Below are 25,934 nucleotides of genomic sequence, written 5' to 3'. Positions count from 1 at the left end.
ATCTGGAATTGGCAGCTGTGGTGCATGCTCTGAAGATATGGAGACACTACTTGATGGGAGCTCACTGTAACATCTACACTGATCACAAGAGTCTCAAATACATCTTCACTCAGGCAGATCTGAACATGAGGCAGAGAAGATGGTTGGAGTTAATCAAGGACTATGATTTAGAGGTGCATTACCATCCTGGTAAAGCCAATGTTGTGGCCGATGCCTTGAGCAGAAAGGCCCAGTGCAATTGTATGAGCATGGATGCAAGAGTCACCACCCTGTGTGATGAGTTGTGCAAGCTGAACCTGGAAGTTGTTTCTTCGGGTAACCTAAGCTATATCTCGGTAGAGCCCACATTGCAAGAACAGATAGTCAGGGCACAGGTTGAGGATAAGGGTGTTCAGGTTATCAAGGATATGATAAAGCAAAAGGCAGAAAAATACAAGTGTTTCCGACAGGACAACAAGGGAATTCTATGGTTTGGAGATCGATTGGTTGTGCCCAAGGACCCTGAGCTTAGAAAGAAGATACTAGATGAAGCTCACCTTTCCAAATTCTCTATGCACCCTGGTAGCAACAAGATGTACCATGATCTCAAATCTTTATATTGGTGGACTAGAATGAAAAGGGAAATTGCCAAGTACATATCCGAGTGTGACACCTGTCAGAGGATCAAAGCCAGTCATTTGAAGGCAACAGGCCCTTTGCAACCCCTTCCCATACCATCTTGGAAATGGGAGGACATTTGCATGGACTTCATAGTGGGATTGCCCAATACCTCCAGGCACCATGATTCTATATGGGTTATCGTGGACAGATTGACCAAGACTGCTCATTTCTTGCCAGTGCACACCACCCACCGGGCGGAGAAGTATGCAGAGATCTACATTGACCAGATAGTTCGTCTGCATGGGATACCAAGGACTATAGTCTCCGACCGAGGAGCACCATTTGTGGCACGATTTTGGGAGCAATTGCAAGAGTCACTTGGGACCCATGTCTTCCGAAGCTCAGCATACCACCCCCAAACAGATGGCCAGACCGAAAGGGTGAATCAGATTTTGGAAGACATGTTGCGAGCATGTGCACTACACTATGGAAAGGACTGGGACAAGTGTCTTTCCTTGGCAGAGTTTTCTTACAATAACAGCTATCAGTCCAGTCTGAAGATGGCACCTTTTGAGGCATTATATGGGAGAAGGTGTAGGACCCCACTAAATTGGTCTCAAGCAGGAGAAAGGGAAATATTTGGGCCCGATTTGGTACTTGAAGCAGAAGCAAAGGTCAGAATTATCAAGAAGAACCTAGAAGCTGCTCAGGCCAGGCAAAAGAGTTATCATGACAAGAGGCGGAAGCCTCTACAGTTTGAGGTGGGAGATCATGTCTATCTTAAAATATCACCAACCAAGGGTGTCCAGAGATTCGGGATCAAGGGCAAGTTAGCTCCTCGCTACATTGGGCCATACGAGGTCAAGGAAGCTTGTGGACCCGTAGCCTACCAAGTGGAATTGCCACCTCACATGTCGTCAGTTCACAATGTATTCCATGTATCTCAGCTGCGGAAATGCGTTCGCCTACCCACTGAAGTACTACCGGAACCAGAAATTGAGGTAGAACCGGACTTATCTTACCAAGAGTACCCTGTCAAGGTGCTAGATCAGAAGGAAAGATCAACTCGGGCAAGGTCGATCAGAATGTATAAAGTTCAGTGGAGTCACCATTCAGCAGAAGAAGCTACATGGGAGACTGAGGATTTTCTGCGCTCTCGCTTCCCCGACTTTCTACCCACAGGAGTCGGTACGTAACCCCAAAACCCCATCCCCACCTGCCCTTTGAATTCAGTTATAAGAAAAACTTAGATAACAAGGATAGTCTAAATTGTGGAATTAACTTAAGAAGGACTTCCTTCTGAAGTTGCAAAGAGGATGACATTCGAAGAGCAGTTAATAAGTGAAACTTGAGCATAAAGGAAGAGTAGCACTAACACACCTTCAAGCACCCTCCAAGGGACTCTACCTAAAATCTCGGGACGAGATTCCTTTAAGTGGGGAGGGCTGTAACACCCCAGGTGTTACCTTGGTTAGAGCCCACCTTGATACTAAAGGCTTTGATCACACGTGGTGGAGGCTTAGGGCCACACCTAAGAACTTTGGAGATCATGTGCTAATCATGTTGCCAATGACCTAAGAAGCATTACTCTAATCCTTGCTCACTTACTACCTTGGATAAAAGGGGAGAAGAACCCTAGACCTCTTTTTAAACCCTATCTTCCAAAACCCTAAGTAAAGGTGGGGAAAGAGAGTGAGCAAATGTGCAAGGCATGGGCAATCTTTACCCAAACCCTAAGCAACCTTATAACCAGCAATTAGGGGAGAGAAATAATGCAAAAAGACCCCTGGAGAAACCCCAATTCAAATCTCCAAGTGGAGAGAGAGCTAGAGCTCTCTATTTCCCTCTAAGTCAAATTCTAACCCTAAGTTAAAGTTCAACCGTGTTCACTTCAAAGATGGCGCCAAAACCACTTGGGTTCTATACCAAAAATGTGGTATACCACCTAAGGCACCCCCTGGAAAAAGTGGAGACCGAGACTTGGACGTTTGACAGGGATTGGCATCAGTTTTGTCGCGTGGTGGGCAGTGAGACAAGCCAGATTTGGCGCCCGTCTATCTCCTGATCTAGGGCGTATCTTCCTTTGGAACTCACACATGTGAGATAGCCCTAGGTGCCAGGAGGAGGTCTGCGCCGGATTCATGGCCAGATTCGCACGTTTGCGATCTCTGGAGACGTTTGAACAATGGAAGAAACTCACCTCCACGTGTTCGACGCCTTCTGCCCGCGCCAGAGCATGCCAGCGCGCGCTCCCGCGTGCCCAGCGCCACGCCCGAGCCTAACCAGCGCCATGGCCCGCGCCCGCGCTTATAAAACCCTCCCAGACTTAGATTGTACCCTTCCGCGCACCTTCGAAACCTCACCGGAGTTAGCTCGTCGCCGTTTGCCCGTGCGCAGCGAGTCCACGGCCGCCCAATCCCTCTGTCACCGTAGACCGGCCAGTAGAGCCATTCCCAACCCCGTCCAGCCCTCGGAGAAGACTGTGCACACCTCCGTGAAGCTCCCCGAGCAAGGAATCGGAGTTTGCTTCGCCGGAGAGGCCAGTCCACGCTCGCCGGAGCTCTCAACCCCGCCGGAGTACGTGGACCGGTTAAACCACTCCACCATCCTTCGATTCCTTGTGCACACAGTCGCTACGTTACACCGTGAAGCTCACCGTGCCCTTGGATGGAACCAGTTCGCCGTAGTTTGGCCGGTACACTCGCCGCCGACGAGCACAACCGCCTGCGCTCGTGGACCGGGCGATTTCGGCCATCCCCGACGTCAAGCCGTACCTCGACGTGACCGCCAGAGTCTCCCCGAGCCAACCCCACCCTTCGCCGGACCTCCCTCGCCGCCGGTAAGCCGCGCCACCCTTTTCTTTCCCGCGGTTACTGTTTCAGTTGGGGGAAGGACTGCGGGTGAGAGGGAGAGAAGGTCGGGGGGTTTTGTGAAATGTCAGAGACACAGGGGAACAGTGGCACGAGGGTAGATCTGCGAGAGTTGATTTGGTTTAAACCCAGGGACCCCGGTGAAAACCGTTTTTCCAGGAAACTCTTTTTAAAATCTATTTTAAAATTGAACAGAGACTTTAAAAATTCATAACTTATGTTTAGTTCATCCAAATTTGGTCAAACCAATTTTGCGAGGCTCTAATTAATGTAACCTATTTAAGAAAAATATAAAACCCCTTGGTATTAAGGGAGATTTTAAAGCTCTGATTTAATGTTAGTTTTGGCCAAAAGCTCAATAATAGAAAGAAAAATAGTTGTGCTATTTGACTAGGGTTAGGAAAAATTGGAGAAGCTTATATCTACCTACTGGCCTGTTTAAAAATGTTAAACCTCTCTGTCCACTCTATTAAGTTAGTTTTTACCCCTTATTCCATAATATGCTTAAAGATAAGAAAAATAGAAAATGTAATTTAAACCATGAACCAGAGAGCACCCCTATTTTTGTTAAGATACTTATTTAATGTAGTTCACTGGAAAAATATATCATACCCTGGTTTAGTATAAAATAAGTAGGATACCTTTTAAATTAATAAAATAGGGATAACTTAGAAAAACCCTACAAAAATAACCCCAAGGTAAAAACACCCCCACCCTTGGGATAACTAATGTTTTATTAATGAGAACTTAGGAAAAATATAAAATCTGCTGTTTGACATTTTTCAAATAGTAATGTAGTAGAAAGTGCCTTTTTGGCATTAAACTTAAGAAAATCATAACTAAATAACCACCCCTTAGTTTTTTGTGATTTTTAGCACAGAGGCCTATTATTACTATGGGATGCCAGCAAAAATAACCTTTAGGACAGAACCTACCCCTAACTAAGAGGTGTAGTGTAAAGTGGCCCATTTTGCCTAACTATTGTTATTTTTGTTTAAAGCCTAGCCTTTGTACTTTAAGCCTCAAATTCTTAAAACAAGTTAGAATATCAAATGACAACCCACTGTAATTTTTACAGAATTTTTGGAAATTAGTAACCCACTGTCGTAGTTCAACCTACACTAGAAACCCTAATTGGAAATTAAAGAAAGGAAGATGAATAATGTGAATTAATGTCATCCTAAAACATTTGTAAATTTGTCCACTAAAATCTATAAAGACAATGCAAATCCACTATGTTATCCTAGAAGAGAACTTAAGCCTAAAAGGTAATAAGTCTATGTATATATATATACCACTAGAAGCCCCGCATGACTAAGAAACCCTAAGTTACATCTTAACTCAGTTCTCTTTAGCATAATATTATTAAATCCTGCATAATCATGACATACATGTTCATTGCATTTCGATAGACTGTAATCTTGCTGACGGAGAGTACATCCTCGTGCCGGAGCAAGGAGCTGCTCAGGAGGTAGCCCCAGATCCAGCACCCGAGCCTGCACCAGAGGACCTGCCAGCCACTGCTTTGGAAGGCAAGCCCCGGTTTTATGCATAACCTGTTATTTATACTATTTTACTACATTTAATGATTGTAGGATTGTTTGTGCACTTAAGTGTAGGAGTTGTTTGAAACCATAGTTGCATGATCTCAGCAACCCCATTGTGATGAATACTAGTATGCTAAGTCGAGTAGCTGCTTTATTAAGTAGGATCTCGGTAGAAGTCGAGTGATTTTTCTAGCACTCGCGCGAGATCAGGAAATTGGTTGTATCCATTTTTATATCATAATGGTGTTGGTCTGTGGACAACAATCCATGGGGATTGGTTGTCTACGAGGTGGGAACCAGAATAAGGATTAAGGTGTGGTACCGTGAGTCAAGCGTTTGAACGTACTAAGCACATGCCGAGAAATATGGTAAATCGGTAAGCCTAGTACTTGAGTGAACCTGGCAGTGGACATATCCCCTCATGCGACCTGAGACGAGGTCTCCCATTCCGGTTATGGTGGGTACAAGTGCGGTCACTACACGACGGCCAGTCGGGGTCAGTGAGGCATTGTACGCCAAGGCGGTGAGCCCTGATCTGCTGACGGGGAATCGATGGGGACGGTTGATGTGTGTGGGGACGGAGTGCCTCGCCACGTCGTGTGTTTAGGTTTACCTTGCAAGGATAAAAACTCGATTCGAATCGTCTGCTTCTCGCAGCTAATGAGACTGCTTGATCCATGCTGCTACATTGAGTAACAAGTGGAAATATGATGAGTTGACATAAGATGTGATTGCTAATAATGTTTGTTACCATGTATGAATAGATAGTTCACTTTTAGCCTTAAGAGAGCCACAATTAATTTTGACCAAGTTAAAATCTTGATTTAGAAACTCAGCTAGTGCTTTTGGCAACCAAACCCCACAGCCAAACAGCTGCATGTCTAGAGGTAGAGGAGTAGACTCCTCACACCGGGTAAGTCTAGCTGAGTATTAGTATACTCAGCCTTGCTTGTGGCATAATTTTTATAGGTTCTCTGGAGGAAATGGTTGCTGGGATAACTTGGCCGTCCACCTTGCCACCGGGTTGGACTGTCGAGTGGGACCCTGCCTCGGCTGAGGAGGAGCATGAGGAGTGATGGGACAGGCTTCTCCATCTCTCTGTTTAATTACCGTTAGCTTTATTCCGCTGCACTTCAAACAATGATGACTACTTCCACAAAACTCCGATGATGATGTAATAACTTAATACTCTTCCATGTATGGTTTTATGCTTTATTGTATTTGCTCTGTGACTCACCATCGAGTGAGACTGTGGTACTTGATCCTGTCAGTGGCCGTGTCGGACTAGATCCGAGGGATTGACGGGTTATTCCCATTTAAGTGTGGTCTAGCCTCCAAGGCAGGGCTTAGGCACTTAAGTTGGAATAATTCGGGCAGTTCCGCCACAGCCACGGTGACCACGGACGTAAACCTCCATAAAACTTGGAGCAACTCCACTTTCAGCTTCCTGCATGAAAAAGAAGAGTTAAACCATAGAATTTTCATAGATGTAACATACAAGTTTGATTTATACACTTACCATGCGGCGTGCGGTACCAAGGTGTCCATCGGCGCCGTACCTGTGCCCCGGTCCTTCAGTGCCACGGTTGGTACGGTGCTTCTGGGACTCTGCAATCCACTCTGGCGACGCCCATCTCTTAGCCAACCACCTCCAGGCTTCCATGTCCTTCGCCAGCCAATCCACAACGCTCTCCAGGTACTGCTCCTCTGTGAGGTAGATCTCATTGGCCCCTAATGCTTTGCTCATTTTCTGCCCCTTTATCTTCTTGTAGTAGTAGTTGACGGCCGCGATGCGAGCATTGTACATGGCATCCTTGATTACCTTATCAGCGCACTTCCGAAAGTGCCTCTTCACACGTGCCCACTGAGCCTGATCCTCCTCGATCTCATTCGGCAATTGGAACCTCCCCTACATATCAATGGAGAAGTTAAGTTAAAGTAATATTAGGAGAAGCAATAATACAGTGAATTGCTTATATACGAAAGTAAACTCACCCAGAACTCGTCCCACACAGCCACCTGACAAGTCCTTCATTTTTGTTCCGAACTTCCCCCTCCGCTACTGCTTTCCCCTGACTCCCCTGGTTGGACATAGTCCTTTAGACCCCAGTCGGCCCACTGCATAGCCGCGAACCTCTCGCCATTGAGCTCCACCATGCCAGCAGATCATGCACTGACCACAAATAAGTAGCGCGCATGGTAAACTCCTTTTCAGTATGGCTGTCATAAGCCTTCACACCTCTCCACAATTGTTTCAGCTCTTCAATTAAAGGGCGAACAAACATATTCAGCTTTGGCCCTGGATGCTCGGGGCCTGGGATGACTAGTGCAAGGAACATGAACTCTTCTTTATTGACCAACTCAGGAGGAAGATTATATGGCACAATGAAGATAGGCCAACACGAGTAAGGGCTTGCACTGGTATTGAAAGGTGTGAATCCGTCCGTCGATAGACCAAGCCGTACACTCCTAGGGTCGTTTGCAAATTCGGGATCAAACTCGTCAAATGCCTTCCACGCATCACCGTCCCACGGATGGACCATTATGTCTGGATCAGTGACGAGACGTACACCATTCTTTGGCCACGTCATATGCAGAGCTATTTCCTTGTTGAGGAACAACCTTGAAAGCCGAGGAATGATGGGCAACCGACGAAGTTGCTTAGCTGCGACCTTCGTAACTACCAATTCACCCTCATCATTTGTCACCTCGACATATCTAGAAGCTTCACAATGCTTACAACGGTCCAGCTTGTCATCCTCCTCAAAGAATAGCATGCAACTGTTGGGACACACGTCGATCTTCTCATATGTCATCCCTAGACCAGCCAACATCTTCTTTGCGAAGTACATATTCTTTGGCAACTTATGATTCTCCGGGAGAACCTCGCCCATAAGTTGGACGATGTCGTTGTAAGCACTGTTTGAAATGTTGTGCTTCGACTTTATCGCCATTAGTCTTGTGAGAGTCCCAAGAACTGACATCTGAGTGTGCTCGTGCAGTCTCTCTTCTCCCGCGGCGAGTAGCCGGAAGAATTCTTGAGCATCGCGTGGAAGCTGCCCCGGCTCCTCAGCGTACATTTCAACCTCCCTACCAAGATCATGCAACATATCGTCCATCCTATCATGATCGTCATCAAGCTCCACCTCCACGTCAACGTGTCTAATAGACTCTCCATGCCGGTACCATACAAGGTAGTTCGGCATAAACCCACTTTTGCAAAGGTGTTTCTCCATTTCTTCCTTCTTCTGAGGCCACTTGTTCTCGCAGCGATTAAAAGGACACTTCACTAGACGACCAGTTGCATCTTTGAAAGCGTGCTCAAGAAAAGTCTTTGTTACACCCATCCATTCATTCGAATGTGCCCCATCCTTTCTCCACCCGTCATACATCACCCTCCGATCACCGTCCATTTCAAAGGCTAAACAAAAGTCAAAGAACATCAACGATCGTTCGTGGCTTAATTAGGTGAACTCCCTATTAGGTAAAGGCCCTAAACCTACCCAAGAGTGTAGGCCGATGCTTGTGATTTATGACGTGTAGCCTACGATGCCGCGAAATTTCGGCAGCATAACCCCGCTGCTCTCCAAGCACACGCCTGAACATGGTGTGTTGGAGAACAACTGGGTTACACAACTGAAATTCCGCGTCAATTGTAAGACACATGTCACAAATCACAAGCATCGGCTTACACTCTCAGGCTGTCCAAAATACGTGGACAATTCCGGAACGGCGAACCTCACAAGCCAATGTGACGTTCGCCGTTCCCGAACGGGTGACGCATACGGTTCGCTACGGTTAACGATTAAAACTGAACTCTAAACATTAAAAAATATCTCGGAGATTAAACAAAAGACATCACCCTCTGATCACCGTCCATTTCAAAGGCTAATTAAACAAAAGATAAATAACATTCAAAAGACGACACGCGCACGGCACGCCACGGCCGCGCGCACGGCACGCCACGGCGGTGTGGACGGACGGACGGCGGGCTCTCTTCTTCGCGGGCGGGCGAGGAACTTACTAAATAATAAATAAATAGTAACTACTTATTTACTAATAACTATATAGTAAATAATAAATGACACATTAACCGAAATTACGAAAACAATGTATACCTGAGAATAATGTACGAGTCCAGCTAACACGGTGGAGAAGGTCAAGTCGGGAGAACACCTATGTACAAAAATTACTATTGTCAATAAAAAAATCGGCAGCACCTCCACTATAAAGTGATGTTTCTAAAACCTGCAAAAAACAACAATACGATGGTTGCCAACACAGAATACTGCACGATAGCTACATAATGAACAGCTATCAATACCTAGCTAACTATTTATACTAACAAGTAAATAGATATCAATCTATACATTATATAAAGTAAATTAGCTAACTAATTACTATAAATTAAGTAAAACCATTACCGTGGCAAGGTGGAGGGGGCCGCGGCGTGGGACGGCTGCTCGGAGTGGGCGCGGCGTGGGGAGGCGGCGAGGGCGCGCGGCGCGGCGAGGGTGCGGCTGCTCGGAGTGGGCACGGCGTGGGTAGGCGGCTCGGCGTGGGCACGCGGCGGCGGGCGGGCGCGAGGCAGGCGGGCCGCGGCGTGGCTGCGGCGGCGGCGGCGGCGGCGGTTGCGGGTGAGACGAGAGAGAGAGGGCGCGTGAGAGACGAGAGAGAAGGCCAGGATGGAAGATTAGTGACCCGTTAAACGTTTATTTTCGTCGGCCGGGCTGGGGCCGACGAAAATTAATGACGTATGTTCGTCGGCCGGGCGGAGACCGACGAAAATACAGACTATTTTCGTCGGTGTAGAGGCCGACGAAAATAACTTTCGTATTTTCGTCGGCAAGCCGACGAAAATACAGCCTGACCCACGAAAATAGGCCGCATTTTCGTCGGTCACGAGGGCCGACGAAAATAACCTTCTATTTTGTGGGCCAGCCGACGAAAATATATCGGCCTACGAAAATTTAGGCGTTTCCTGTAGTGACAGGTTCAGGAGGGGGCTCAACACTAAGCTCTGTGACCGTCTCAACACAGTCAAGGCCAACAGCTATAATGAGTTAGTCAACATGGCCATTTCTCAGGAGGACTGTATCACAACTCGTCAGGCAGAAAAGAAGAGGAAGACCCCTGTGGCAGGACCTTCAGCTCAGCCACAGCGCTTCAGGATCGTGTCTGACACTCAGAACAGAGGACCTCAGCAGCAGCAAGGGCGATGGGTGATCCGACCACAGCAGCAGCAGCAGCAGGCACCCAACCGCACCCAGTTTCCAGCTCAGAGGAACAATCAACAGCAACACCAATATCGTCAGGCAAATGACAACAGAGGCCTTTTTCTGTGATTTTTAACACAGAGGCCTAATATCACCTATGTAATTGGGCAAAAATACAATTTGGTACAGAAACCTCAATTAAATCACAGCTATAGTGTAAAATGCCCTTTAAGGACTTATTCTTGTTAATTTTGCACAAGTAGTATCTGAATTGGTTTTCACCTCAAATTTATAGGACAAACCACAATGACCAATAGTAACCCACTGTAAAATTTTCAGAATTTTTGGAATAGGTTGAACCACTGTTGTAGTTCAACCCCACCCTAGAATTCATAAATAGAAAATGAAAAAGGAAATTAATAATAGAGAGTAATGTCATTTTAACCCAACCAGCAAAATCCCTCAATTGTCTACTAAAACATCTAAGGGAAATCCAAGTTCATTTCACTATGCTTATCCCTGGGCAAAACCCAAACCTAAAATAGATAAGCATACACCACTAAGAGCCACGTATGACCAAGAAACCCTAAGTTACTAACTAACTTAGTTTTTCTTTCACTTAGAATAATGTTTACTAAATCCTGCATAATCATGGCATACATATTCTTATTCATTGCATTCGATAGATTGCAACCTCGCTGACGAAGAGTACGTCCTCGTGCCGGAGCAAGGAGCTGCTCAGTAGGTAGCCGGATCCAGCACCAGAGCCTGCACCAGAGGATCTGCCTGCCCCAGCTTTGGAAGGCAAGCCCCGGTTTTATGCATAACCTGTTCTATATGATATTTTACTACACTTAATGTTTGTAGGCTTGTATTGTGCACTTAAGTGTAGGAGTTGGTTGAAACCCTAGTTGCATGAACTCAGGAATCCTTGTTGAGATGGATACTAGTATGCTAGGTCGAGTAGCTGCTTTACTAAATAGGGATCTCAGTAGAAGTCGAGTGATTTTTCTAGCAATCGTGCGAGGTCAAGAAAAATTGATTGTATCCACCTTGATAACAGAATGATAAGGGTCTGTGGACTCGGACCCATGGGGGTTGCGATGTCTATGAGATGAAATTGGAATAAGGATTAACGTGCGGATACCTGTGTCAAGCGTTTGAACGTACTAAACATATGCCGAGAAATATGGTAAATCAGTAAGCCTAGTACTTGATTGAACCTAGCAGCAGATTGCCCTCCTCACGCAACCTGAGACGTGGTCTCCCATTCCGGTTATGGTGGGTATAAGTGCGGTCACTGCACGACGGTAGTCGGGGTCAGTGAGGCATTGTACGCCAAGGCGGTGAGCCCCTCTCTGCTGACGGGGAATCGATGGGGACAGTTGATGTGTGTGGGGACAGAGTGCCTCGCCACGTCGTGTGTTTAGGTTTACCTTGCAAGGATAAAAAAACTCGATTCGAATCGTCTGCTTCTCGCAGCTAATGAGACTGCTTGATCCATTGTACTGCATTGAGTAACAAGTGGAAATGTGATGAGTTGACACAAAATGTTGATTGCTAAATATGTTTGATACCATGAATGAGTAGATAGTACACATTTAGTCTTAAGAGAGTCACACTTAAACTTGACAAAGCTAAAACTTGATTTATAAACTCAGCTAGTGCTTTTGGCAACCAAACCCCCCAGCCAAACAGCTGCATGTCTAGAGGTAGAGGAGTAGACTCCTCACACCGGGTAAGTCTAGCTGAGTATTAGTATACTCAGCCTTGCTTGTGGCATAATTTTTACAGGTTCTCTGGAGGACATGGTTGCTGGAGTGACTTGGCCGTCCATCTTGCCACCGGGTTGGACAGTCGAGTGGGATCCTACCTCGGCTGAGGAGGAGCATGAGGAGTGATGGGACAGGCTTCCCCATCTCTCTATTTATTTACCGTTAGTTTTATTCTGCTGCATTTCGAACAATTATGACTACTTTTGCAACAACTCCGATGATGATGTAATAAATTTAATACTCCTTAATGTATGGTTTTATGATTTATTGTATTTGCTTTGTGACTCACTATCGAGTGAGATTGTGGTACTTGATCCTGACAGTGGCCTCGTCGGACTAGATCCGAGGGATTGACGGGTTATTCCCATTTAAGTGTGGTCTAGCCTCTCAGGCGGGACTTAGGCACTGAAGTTGGAATAATTCGGGTAGTTCCGCCACAGACTCTAGCCTCCAAGTCTCCTATGGGATCATTGCTCCCACTGTTGCTCCCCTCATGACGAGGAGCAACCTAATGATGAGGCACACCTTGAGGCCTAGTTGCTTTCCGAAGGGTGGTCTTTGTGCATGCCATTTCTCTATAAAGGAAGAGAACACTTAGTATTGTTTGAACATGATACATGCATGATCCTACGATCTTAGAATCAACTACTTATTGATCCCATACTTCCTACATATAACCTAGTAATATGCACTCTTTTACCCAACTTCTAAAAGGAAAGTTGCTATAAGAAGGTATCAATGTAAGAATGAAAGAATATTCAGAGGTAAGTAGTTTGAAAATCTTTTGAAATACTAAGTAATGTCCTAAGAAATGGGCGCCGCTCCGATACCAGCTGTAATGGAACCTCCCGAGATATTAGGCCCACCTACAGCTATCCTTGTCCCAAGGAGTTTAGAAAGTCATACAGATGCACCCAATAGCTCCACATGACGTAATTCCTGCATCTTCTTCCACATCTCCCAAGAGCATACATCCCATATCACAGACATTACACAACATTGGAGTAAAAGCGGAAAGAGTTACAATAACTTAATTTACATTAATAGGTACAATATAGAAAGAGTGATTATTACAATATATGGGTACGAGTGCTTCTACTTATTACAACACATGAAGGTAGACACCTTCGATAAGTTTTACTTACTTTTCATCCTCCTGCTTCGGGGTGATCTTGGAATAGAAGCAGCAAAACTCTGCAGTCTCTTTACCTACAATAACATGGGTTCAAAAACCATGAGTACGGAGTGTACTTTCGCATGTCTTACCTGACTAAAGAAAAGACTCTCAAGGATATGCTGGCCTTTAGGGGTCCATGTAAGGTTTAACAAGAACCAATGACTCAGTTTGCTCAAAGCTTACTAAAGTTGGTCCTTATGAATTCTTTTTACTTGTAAAGTTAAGTAATTTCCTGAATCTAGATTCCTAAGCTAATATAGATCAAACAATTGGCCTGCACGAGCCATCTTTTATCAAACTTTGAATTTACTTATCACTATGATGTAGGTCAGTGACCAAGTCTTCATGTTTGAGAAGTAACGGTGATCCGAATCAATTATTACCCAGCTGGGGGTCTCTAACTACATGACATATGTAGCACTTAACCATTGCATATGTCAACTCGCACCCGGGTTTCTCAAGACCAGAATGGGTTCCCGCTACCCAAGAGTACAGTTACTCCACCGTTCAGCCTCTTGCCACGGAGGGCACGCACCACTCTCACCATCTCCCATGCCTAGTGCGGGCAAGCTATTCTGGTATTGGTCCGTCTGAGGGAAAGCTTACCCATGATAAGGCATGTGGCCAGTTAAAAGGTCCTCAATCATCAAGCCTACATCGGCTCAGTCCATAACTGACTCATACGGAGACACTACACTGAGACTTCCTTCTCGTGCAAGTCACTCGCCTGGTCTCATATTATAATTTATAACCCAAAGCCTGGTACCTGTCAGATGTACTCTTTTCAGATGTTGCATCCATCACGGTCATGATGGATCCACCATCATAAGTTTTTCTTTGTAAAAATCCCCATTCCAGTGTGAAGCATCACCTTTTTTAAAACAAAAACATTTTGTTTGTTTCTAAGCAAGGCTAAGCATTATTAAAACTTGATTGAGTAAATCTGGTATCAAGGAACAGTACTCAATTTTTCAATTACAGAAATGCATCAATAGTTTGTCACACAATTCCTATTACCTAACGCTTCATTCAAGGGTGATAAAACTTTTAAATACAAGGAAAAAAGGTAAGTGCCCCAGGGCTTGCCTTGTGTCGTAGGAGTAACTGCTTTTTGACCACAGATGTCGAAGTAAAAGTTATTCTCCACGGGAGGATTTTCAGTTGGAGGAACAACTTCTTCTTCTACCATAGACTCTTCTTCATGTTCTACATGCAATAATACATATATGAATGCTTATGCCATGTCATGGATATGCAAGTTTATAATAGGAAGATAGAAAGCAGTGTCTTGAATACAACTTTCCTTCACGATGTTTATCAACCATCAAGACTCCCTAGCCAGATAATCCTTTAAGATTAACTCAACTAATCTTCTTAGGCTACCAAGTTGTAGCAAGTTTATTATTTGCAAATTTTACTTGCAAAAATACCCCTAAACTCACTAGGTATTAAAAGGGCTTAATTCTTTGGAGTTATTATTGATTTCCTAGTCAACCAGTGTCCAAATAAGTTCAAAGTTCACTCAAGGTTTATAACAAACATATTAAGCCTACCCAAAAAGTTTTATGATTTTTGGGACTATTAAACTATTTATAAAATTCTAAGAGGCTCTCCTTAAGCACCTTTAAATGCTACATAATTTATGGTTTGAAACAAAAATCTTGGAATTATTTTGTTAAATACTATATGGTTTTAGGAGTCTAGTACAATTGGTCCCATATTTTTATCACTTTTCTACTATTTGTAATGGATTTCTCAAGCTACCAGTAAAAATAAAAGAGAAAGTTATGAATAGGATTGGGCTGAGTTCAGCCCAAACCGGCCCACGAACTGGGGAATGCACTTGCGCCCGCGCCCGCGTTGGTGACTTTGCGCAAAAACCCATGGCTATTCAAATATTTAGTTAAGAGTCCGAGACACTCTTTTCAGACCAATTCAATGGAGTACGACATCGTCGTCCATACAAATTTTCAAAGGGTGCCATATTGATACTTTCTTGATAACTATTGTTGTATGAAAATTCTGCCAATGGTAAACATTCATCCCATTTCTGAGGGTATTCCAGAACGCATGCTCGTAACATGTCTTCAAGTATTTGGTAAGCCGAACTGTGGAGCAACTTAGTACCCAGAGATTTGTGGAGTTCTTCCCAGAATTTGGATACAAATTGTGGTCCACAGTCTGACACTATAGTTTTTGGAACCCCATGCAAACTGAGAATACGAGAAATATATATCTGGGCATAAGTGATTACCGGGTAGTACGTCTTTACTGGCAGAAAATGAGCTATTTTCGTAAGCCGATCAATTATAACCTAGATAGAATCAAAACCCTTTGTTGTCCTGGGCAATCCCACAATGAAGTCCATGCTAATGTCTTCCCATTTCCAGGTTGGGATAGGTAAAGATTGCAATGGACCCGCAGTTTTCATGTGTATGGCTTTGATACGTCTACAGGTGTCACACTTTGCCACATAGCTTGCAATTTCAATCTTCATCTTCGTCCACCAATAATGTTGTTTTAGATCATGATACATCTTAGTGGTTCTGGGATGAATGGAATAGCGGCTAAGATGAGCTTGATCCAAAATTTGCTGGTGGACTTCGTCATTCTTGGGCACAACTATGCGGTTGTTAAACCATACAATACCTTGATCATCCTTTCTGAAACAGTTTGCTTTACACAACTATGTGTTTCATACCCTTATCACTTCTTTGTGTATCAATAATCTTTTGCAGAAGAATTGACTCAAGCTTCAAGTGATTTAAGGTTCGATGTTGAATTATCCCCAGGTTTAACTTCTCCATTTCTTGGCATAATGTGATGTCAGAGGTTTTCACTATAAGACAATGGCAGGAAGCCTTGCGACTTAGTGCATCTGCCACCACATTGGCCTTGCCTGGGTGATAGTGAATTTCCAATTCATAGTCCTTAATCATCTCAAGCCATCTCCTCTGCCTCATATTTAGTTCTGACTGGGTGAAAATGTACTTCAAACTTTTATGATCTATATATATATGACAGATATTCCCCAGCAGATAATGACACCAAATTTTCAGGGCATGAACCACATCAGCTAATTCTAGGTCATGAGTTGGATAATGTTCCTCATGCCGGTGCAACTGTCTTGAAGCATAGGCTATAACTCGGCCCTCTTACATTAAAACATAGCCTAGACCACTGCCTGATGCGTCACAATACACATCAAAAGGCTTTTCAATTTTCGGTTGAGCTAATAAAGGAGTAGTGGTCAATAACATCTTCAGCTGCTCAAAGGCTTTGTTGCACCTTGAAGACCAGTTAAATTTCATATCATTCTTCAATAGGCTTGTGATTGGCTTCACAAGCTTAGAGAAATCCGGGATAAATCTGTGGTAGTAGCCAGCCAGTCCAAGGAAACTTCGAACTTGATGTACAATGGTTGGTGGTTTCCACTCTAGAATATCCTTGACCTTGCTGGGATCAACTGCAATCCCATTTGCAGATAGCACATGTCCCAGAAATTGGATTTCCTCCAGCCAAAACGCGCACTTGCTGAATTTAGCATATAGTTGATGCTCCCTTAAGCGCGTTAATACAATCTGTAGATGTTGAGCATGCTCCTCTTCATTCTTGGAATAAATCAAGATATCGTCAATGAAGACCACTACAAATTTGTCCAACTCGGGCATGAATACCAAGTTCATCAGATATGTGAAGTGGGCAGGAGCATTCGTTAGTCCGAAAGACATCACCAAATATTCAAATAATCCGTACCGCGTAGTAAATGCGGTCTTGGGTATATCTTCGGGTCGGATACAGATCTGATGATAGCTCGACCTGAGGTCAATTTTAGAGAATACCCGAGCTCCGATAAGCTAATCAAATAGGATATCAATCCGGGGAAGAGGGTACTTATTTTTGATTGTGAACTCATTAAGGGGTCTATAATCCACACACATCCGAAGCGTTTGATCCTTCTTCCTGACAAAAATTGTGGGACAACCCCAAGGTGACGAACTAGGTCGGATGAATCCCTTCTCCAGTAGATCTTGTAATTGAGTCTTGAGTTCCGCCAACTCATTTGGAGGCATTCGGTATGACCTTCTAGAAACAGGAGTCGTACCAGGCTTCAATTCAATCATAAACTCTACATCTCTTTCTGGAGGTAATCCAGGCAGATCTTCATAAAAGACGTGTGGAAACTAACATACTACCGGAATATCTTGGATTTCTGGTATGATAGCTTCATAGACTCTGCCAAATGGTTTAGTTGGAATAGCTACAGGGATGGACAAAAGAACCTCTTCAAGGCCATAGCTCAACCTGATGGTTCTTAGATCAGTGTTGAGGATAGCTTTGTGCTGGGCTAACCAATTCATGCCCAGAATTACATCAATATCTTGGCCTTTTTGAACAATCATGTTTGTGGGAAAGTCCCGTTCAGCCAATGTTACAGGCACATGGAAAGCCACTTCTTTAGTGAATATTTGTCCCCCAAGTGAATGAATAATAAACCCTTCCCTTGATTCAATGCAAGGAATGCAATATTTCTCCACAAACTTCTTGCTTATGAATGTATGCGAAGCACCAGAATCAAAGAGAATAACTGCTGGGTGATTGGCCACAAGAAACGTACCCATCATAACCGGCTCTCCCTCCGATGTAGTGGCCACTTGTGTGTAGTATATTCGCCTAGTCTTCTTTATATTCTTGCCCGCTGCATTATTTGTCGTGTTTCCCTTGCCTTGATTTGAGCTCCCTGAGCTCTGCTGATTATTGGATTTGTTCTGCCTCGGATATGGGAAGTCTTTGATGAAATGTCCAGACTTCCCACAATTGAAGCAGCCCGTTGAGGAGCTAGGGAGGGCGGGGAAACGAGCACCAGGGGCACTCGATTGAGTTGTTGAAGTGGGGGCAGTGGCAGGGCGGATGAAGACAGGCTGTTTGAAGGGGTAGGAGGGTGGACAAGGTGAAGAACGATTTTGATTGAAAGGTCGGATTACCAACCTTTGTCGCTTTTCAGGCCCCTGGTTGGACCTGTCACCTCCGAATCCCTTCGACTTCCGTGGGCCGGTGTGCTTAGCTTCTACTGCCAGCGCTGTGCTGATAGCCCTGCTGTAGGAGAGATCAAGGCAGGTGGCCATCTTTCTTTGAAGCCAGTCGTTGAGGCCTCACATGAAGCAATTCTTCTTTTTCAGGTCAGTATTGACCTGGTCAATTGCATACTGGGACAAATGATTGAATTTGTTGAGATACTGCATGACAGTATCTCCTCCTTGCTTGAGTCTCATGAATTCTTCCTGTTTCATGTGCAGCACTCCTTCTGGAATATAGTGCTCACGAAATGCCAATTTAAATTCGTCCCATGTGACCTGATGTCCGGCAGGCTGAATGGCCACATAATTTCCCCACCAAGTACTGGCAGGGCCTCTTAGCTGTTGAGCCGTGAACAACTGTTTCTAGGTCTCAGTGCAGCGGATGAGTCCAAATTTCTGTTCAATGACCCGTACCCATTCATCGGCTTCGAGAGGGTCTTCGGCTTTGACGAAAAGTGGGGGACGGGTTTCCGAGAAATCCAAGTACGAAGTTTCATGGGGTCCCTGCGGATAAGCCTTCCTGCCTTGTTGCTGAAATTGGTTTCCCGCCATTTCATGTAGAAAGCGAGTGTTGTCGGCGGTCGCATTGACCAAGTTAGCGATAGCCTCGGCCAACGTGGGCGGTACTGGTGGTGGATTGGGCGTGTCTTCCTGACCACGGGACGTTCCCGCGCCGTCATGTGCACGAGTTCTGGATGGCATCTGAAGCAAAGAAATATTTGGGAAAATATAACATGCTGATATTCACCATCATTTTACATTACTAAGATGTAATGTTATAGACTCGAATGTACAACATGACTTCATTACATATTTTACATTAGTATCTAAACTATACTACTCTAGTATTTATCGTCCTTGGTTGCTTCACTGTCGGTGGTAGGGGACCGTTCGTCAGCCAGGTTCATAGAAGGAGGGGGCTTGAAAAGGTCCAATTCGTCACCAAGTGCTTCACCTGCTGTTCCAGAAGGTCCGGCTCCCATTCCAACAGGGTCAGCGGTACGTCTGGGTGCAGTCGTGAATACAATTCATGAACTTCCTCATGTAATGTATTGCAGTACACCTGCAAGTTGTCAACGGCTGTGCTAAGCTCATCCACACGGGCTCGAGCTTTGGCTTCCTGGTACCAAGCAATGGAACGTGAATTGACAGCCTAATCGATTGCCAAATCCTGTTCAGCATGCTCGTCTTGCAGATGTCGTACGTCAGCTCTTATCTCATTTATATGTTGACCATCTTCTACCCACACCCTATTTCTGTGACGTAGCGCCATTCAAAGCTGCTCCACTTGGGCTTCTAGATCTCCGATGGGGTCGTTATTGCCGCTGCTGCTCTCCTCATGTCTCGAAGCCAGCTGAGGTACGCCAATAGGCCCAGTCGACTTACACGCAGTTTTCCTCGTTCGCGGCGGCATATCTCCATAAGGGGGAAAACTTTATTAGTATAGTTTTTAACATGATGACTTTCGTTGATTCAGAACCTTCTATACATTGCACTCTTCTACCTGGTCTTATAAGATAGGTACTTTAGAAAGTAGTAAGATAAGAATGAAAGAAGTTTTCTTAGATAAGTCTTTGAAAATTCTTTTTGAAATGACTCATAATATCTAAAGAGATGGGCTTCGCTCCGAGGCAAACTGTGACAAAACCTCCCAAGTTATTAGGCCCACCTACAGTTGTCCTTGTCCAACGGACCTCGGACAACCCCGTAGATGCACCTGATCACTTGACAAGTTCGGTATCTATATTTTTTACCTTTCCCAAGAGCGTTTCACCCGTCACGCAGATATTACAACACATCGGAGGAATGAATATGCGGAAGCAGTTACAGCAACTTATTTTATATTAAAGTATAGAAAGAGTTATTATTACACACCATAATATATAAGAGTGCATGAGTAATATTATTGCAAACCTGGGAGACAAAAACCCCTCCCGTTTTACAGTAAAGTGTTTTTTAAAAGGAGGACCACATCCTCCTGAGGCTTCAGTCTTGAGTTTCTTCCTTTGGCACCACCTTAGAACAAAAGCAACAAAAATTGCTGCTTCCTCACCTACAACAACATGAGTTTGAAAACCCTGAGTACGAAGTGTACTTTCGCAAGTCTTACCCGTCAAAATAAAAGAATCTCAAGGATATGCTGGCTTGAGGGAGTCAAGGTAAGGCTTAATCAAGAATCAAGACTCTATTTGCAAAAATGCTTACTAATAGTGGATCCTTAAAAATCCAGTTTTATTAGCAAGTTAAGTCATTACCTGATTCTAGAGTTCTTTCTACCCTAGTTCAAGCACTTGGCCTATACTAGCCACTTTCTTATCAAACCTTCTTGTTCACTGGAATGCTACGTGTAGGTTAGTGACCAAGTCTTCATGTCCGAGAAGTAACGGCGATCCAAATCGATTAATACTCAGCTGAGCATCTCCAATCACATGACATATGTAGCACTTAACCCTTGCATATGTCAACTCGCCACCGGGTTTCTTAAGACCAAATCAGGTTCACGCCAACCGAGAGCACGGATACACCACCGTCCAGCCTCTTACCACGAAGGGTACACGCTACTCTCGCCATCTCTCCACTCCCATTACGTGTTATCTTATCCTGGTATTAGTCTGCCCGAGGCAAAGCTTACCCATGATGAGGCATGTGACCAGTTAAAGGGTCCTCGATCATCAAGCCTACATCGACAAGGTCCTTAATCGACTCAGACAGAGACACTACACCGAGACTCTCTTCTCGTGCAAGTCACCCGCCCGGTCTTAGCTTTATCATTTCAACCCAAAGATTGGTAGCTGACAGAGGTACATCTTTTCTGATGTTGAACCTATCATGGCCATGATGGATCCATCATCTAGTTTTATTTTTGAAAACATCCCATCCCACTTGAAGCATCAGCTTTTCTCAAAACAAAACATTTTGTTTTTCTAGAGCAAGACTAAGCATAAGAAAAACCTTTTTATAAAACAGGTGATCAAGGAAAGGTAATCAATCTTCCAAGGAAGGAAATGCATCAATTGTTTAGCACACAATTCCTATCACCTAATGCATCAAGTAAGCGAGAAAGATTTTAAAATAGCAAGGAGGTGGCAAATGCAATGGGGCTTGCCTTGTGTTATAGGAGAGTCGGGCTCTGCTCCACAAATATCAAAATAAAAGCAGTTCCCAGCAGGTGGGTCTTTAGGTGGTGGTGTAGCTCTTCCTTCTTCAACCTCTACTAGGTCAGTGCCCGTGCGTTGCAACGGAATCATATAATACCATGATAACTTATGAATAAATGTGTATTATACTGTGATGAGATGGAGGATGGCGTTCTCAAGCTGTTTGGGATGATGTCGAAGCAAAACTCGGGCCACGATCGAGCACCGAGCCCGCGATGCGAGGTCGCCCGTCTGTGAGGCACGCGAGGTGGAGGGGGCAGTCTCGGGGAGGGGGCAATCTCTGGGATATGGTAGTGGAGTGGCGGCGCGCGGTCGAGAAGGTGTACGTGGGAGCCAGTGGAGGGATGACGCAACGGGCGGTAGAGAAACGTCAGGGTACAAATCGACCTAAGGCTCTTAATTCGTATTTTCCCGTTCACCTAGGAGAAATAGATTAACCTTAGGATACTTTTTTTCTTTTTTGTTATTTCCTCGATGTGTATTTTACATACCACAGTAATTTGCTATAGAGAATTTCTATTAATTAAAGGTATTATTTTTGGAATAAATTGTTATTTAATTTGATACATTGTGATCACTAACATTGATGAATTAAGAGAAACGGAAAGAGAGGAATTCAAACCCTCGGTAAACAAAAGTCTACATAGCAGTTCCAATGCTACGCCTTGAACCGCTCGACCATCTCTCCTACATATTCTTATTATGAAAAATAAACTGAGTGAATAGCGAGTTTTCGTATTCCTGCAGTACAGGTACAGCCACAACGGCTCGAGATTTCCATGGCTCTATTGGATTGGATGGAAAAATTACCCTGACGTTTCTCTACCGCCCGTTGCGTCATCCCTCCACTGGCTCCCACGTACACCTTCTCGACCGCGCGCCGCCACTCCACTACCATATCCCGGAGATTGCCCCCTCCCCGAGACTGCCCCCCTCCACCTCGCGTGCCTCGCAGACGGGCGACCTCGCATCGCGGGCTCGGTGCTCGACCGTGGCCCGAGTTTCGCTTCGACATCATCCCGAACAGCTTGAGAACGCCATCCTCCATCTCATCACAGTATAATACACATTTATTCATAAGTTATCGTGGTATTATATGATTCCGTTGCAACGCACGGGCACTGACCTAGTATATTCATATAATTAGAAAGATTGTGGAGAGTATCTTGAAGTTGTTCTAAAGAGTGTTATCTATTTTGTAACACAGTGTTTTAGAAGGCTATATTCACGATCTGCTCGACACAGCCTAACGATATCGAGGACCCGATTGCCTTGATGAACCTAAGAGATCAATTATTGAGTACAAATTTACGATATATACATAAACAAGATTTATCACGTGAACAAGGATTTTCATGCGGACGAGCAACAACCAAAAATGAGAGTTAGGTTTAGTGAGTAAGGATTTTACATCTTTATATAGGATCACAGATGAAACAATTTATTAGATTTGACTTTTATACACCGCCCGATGAAAGGGTCTGATCCTCACGAAGGAATTTTCGTCCTACCCTAATTTCATATCTCTGTTTCGTCATCCCACGAGAAAAATTTCAGCCTATCTCCCGTCCAATTTAGGTCAACAACTTAGCCGTCGTTCCAGGCGCTGGCTGGCGGGGTGCTTGGCCAGAAAAGAAAAAACAACTTGAATCTGGCTGGCGACGACGCGGGGAGATGACATTATGACAAGGGCGAGGGCGCAACACCAGTAACCCACAGCTAAGTTTCCCAGTCCGGCCATTATCCAGTGGCGCAAGCAAAGGTGGTTGTAAAGCTTTGACAACTCCAATGCCATCTTTATGACTCTACAACCATAGCAGTAGCCATCACGAGATCAAACCACCCACCCGCCCATTTGCATATGCGATCGTCGTTATCAAGAGCAGGGTTTCCACAATATAGCAAGTAATTAGTTCTGACGTAACACCCACTTGTCCAAACCACAACAATTGTGATAGCTCAAGCACAAGGAGAGACTTGCTGGCAAAGAATAAAAATTATGAAACTATCCTGAGGCCACAACCGTTCAAGAGCCGCAGCAAGCTGATTTCTGCGCCACTGCTGCATTAGCTTCCCCTTCAGCCTTGATCTTGATAGTTCGATCATATAAACAGGTAAGCTAAGGAACTGTGGAAGAGAAAGTAGACGTGCCAAAGGTTCAACACGCTATGCAAAGGACCGCACCTCAGGCTTGGAATCAGTCTCTGAAAGTCTCTGTTTGATATCCCTTGCTATAGACAAGAAAACCTGCTCGACGTTCAGGTTTGTCTTTGCGCTCTGCAGCAAATGATAAAAACAAATTATGCATCACAGACTTATGCAAATGTAAGCGGATGATGCCTAGGAAAAAGCCACATCATATAACGGTTATGGTGCAAGAAAGGAATACTGTAGGCATTAGTCATGATTTTCACTAACCGTTTCAAAGAACTTTATCCCATATTCGTCTGCGAGAGCTTGTCCCTTTGAAGTGGGCACAACCTTTACGAAAGAAATTGAGCATGTATAAAGTTTGAATGATCAAATACAAGTACAAAATATATAGTTTCCGTACCCATTGCTTTCATCCATATCAGCTTTATTCCCCACCAGAATTTTGTTCACATTATCTGAAGCATGCTGTTCAATGTTTCTGATCCAATTTCTTATGTCTGCAAGTCAGCACCAATGACAGTATCATAATTCATACATCAAATCTGAAGTGACTATGAAAAGGCATTTAAGTAACACAAGGGTCAGTACTATTGAAAGATGACTCGTCTGTGACATCATACACAAGTAAGATGCCCATTGCTCCCCTGTAGTAGGCTGCAAAGAAGAATTGCACAATCACAAACTTCAGTCATACAATGTTTGGAAACGAATCAGCTTCGCTAGAAGGAAAACAAGCATACCAGTGGTAATTGTGCAGAAACGTTCTTGGCCTGTAGTATCCCACCTGAACAGTGAGACTGTGCGAGCCAAGGGCAGCCATTACAACATTTTTGTGTTTAGATTTTACAACAAACTGGAGTAGTTTAAACCTATATAATTCTAATATCGGAAGTCCAAACTCACTAAATCTACCAATGGCACTGCAATAGATGACAGTTCATGAGCTTATGTCAAACAAAATGCCGATGTTATGAGCGCCATCAGCAGTGGTGCAAAGTAGAATGTGTACTTTTACTCCTATCGCCACATTCTATTGTATCACCCAACTGGCTTTGACCAAATCACAGCAATTGATGCTCAAATAGATACTAACAATAACTGGGTGCACATTTATTGCCTTGGTAAACTTGTTAGTCATGTTAGCCTGTTCGCTGCGGCTTTAATCCACCGGCTTGTTTTTGTTGCTACTTAAAGATGACTGATTGTTGCACAATGTTGCTTTTTATGAAAGAATGCACTGATTGTTGTTTGGCCAATTGGTTGAAATAACAATTTAGTTTAGAGCAACTTTGTTCTTCACCTTGCATCATTCTTATATTTATTTTTATTATGCATACTGTCAAGACCAGCGATCCACAAAGAAATTCTTTCAAAGAAGGCTGCTATTATCAATTATCTTTTAAGGAACTCAGCAAATCCATTCATCCAAGATAAGGTAAGTACAAACCTTTTTTAGCATGCTTGTAAACACTAAACAGTTTGTAGTTTGTACAGAGCCTAACGCAAGCAATGTTATTAAGCCTGTCTTCATGGCTTTAGGTTCCTTGATGACTCGTAAACAGTTTATACAGAGCCTCATTATTGTGATGAGGTGTCATGCTCTGGAATTCCCATCAAAACCCAGGAGGAGCACTCATCCTTATCCCTGCAAAGACAGTCTAATCTATCTCCTGTCTCCATGGAAGATTATTGCACTTCTCTTCTTCTAGATTTGCCACAAAGTAAATAGTGTGCTGGTTTTGTGCCCTTCTCGATCATTGGCATAAACCAATCCTCCATCTCGTTTTGTTTAGTCCAAACAGCTGGTTGTAGGTAGGTACATTTGCTCCATGTTGCCACTAACCCCCCATACCTTTTTCACGTGAAAGTTTCTTTATATTTGAAGATTACTGTATATTACTATTTTCCATACAATCTGATTTTCTTGATTGTTAGACAAGGATCTGTTCTCACCTCTTGTATTTGGAATCCCTAATGTGTGAAGTATACTTCAGTTGTCCACCTACATATTCCCTATGGTTTCATCATAAGCAACTTCATCATTCCCTGATTACTACTCTCTCGTTGGTGTTCAGGTGCTGCCATATTTTTATATACCTTGTTCGGAGGAGCTGATTTGTAATCTAGAAAAAGGTGATTTGTAGCTTGTTACATATGCACCCCTTGTACAGATTGGAGACCGCTTATGTTTTTGTTTTTGCAGTTTTCATGCCTTTTGTTATATTATTTCTTGTTTTATTCTACATGTTGTTTATAAATTTATTAGATTGGCTATCTTCCTAGATCTCTGTAGTTGATTGTTTCGGAGGCATATATATATTATATATAAGCTACGCGATTATATAACTGCATTCAGTCT

At 44.0% G+C, this 25,934-nt stretch overlaps 1 long non-coding RNA gene across 1 annotated transcript; it reads right to left on the bottom strand.

The window, feature by feature from the left end:
- Positions 1–23,606: 23,606 nt before the first annotated feature.
- LOC103636956 (uncharacterized) lies at positions 23,607–24,040 on the bottom strand. The gene is made up of 3 exons (XR_002749020.2): positions 23,976–24,040; positions 23,840–23,902; positions 23,607–23,698 (listed from the first exon to the last, which is right to left on the bottom strand). It is a non-coding gene; the product is annotated as an uncharacterized lncRNA (long non-coding RNA).
- Positions 24,041–25,934: the final 1,894 nt, after the last annotated feature.

The sequence above is a fragment of the Zea mays genome, chromosome 8, assembly GCF_902167145.1.
Source record: "Zea mays cultivar B73 chromosome 8, Zm-B73-REFERENCE-NAM-5.0, whole genome shotgun sequence".
In the NCBI taxonomy this organism is placed as follows: Eukaryota; Viridiplantae; Streptophyta; class Magnoliopsida; order Poales; family Poaceae; genus Zea; species Zea mays.
Note: the sequence above shows the minus strand (reverse complement) of the source record. Positions and strands in the feature narration are given on the sequence as shown.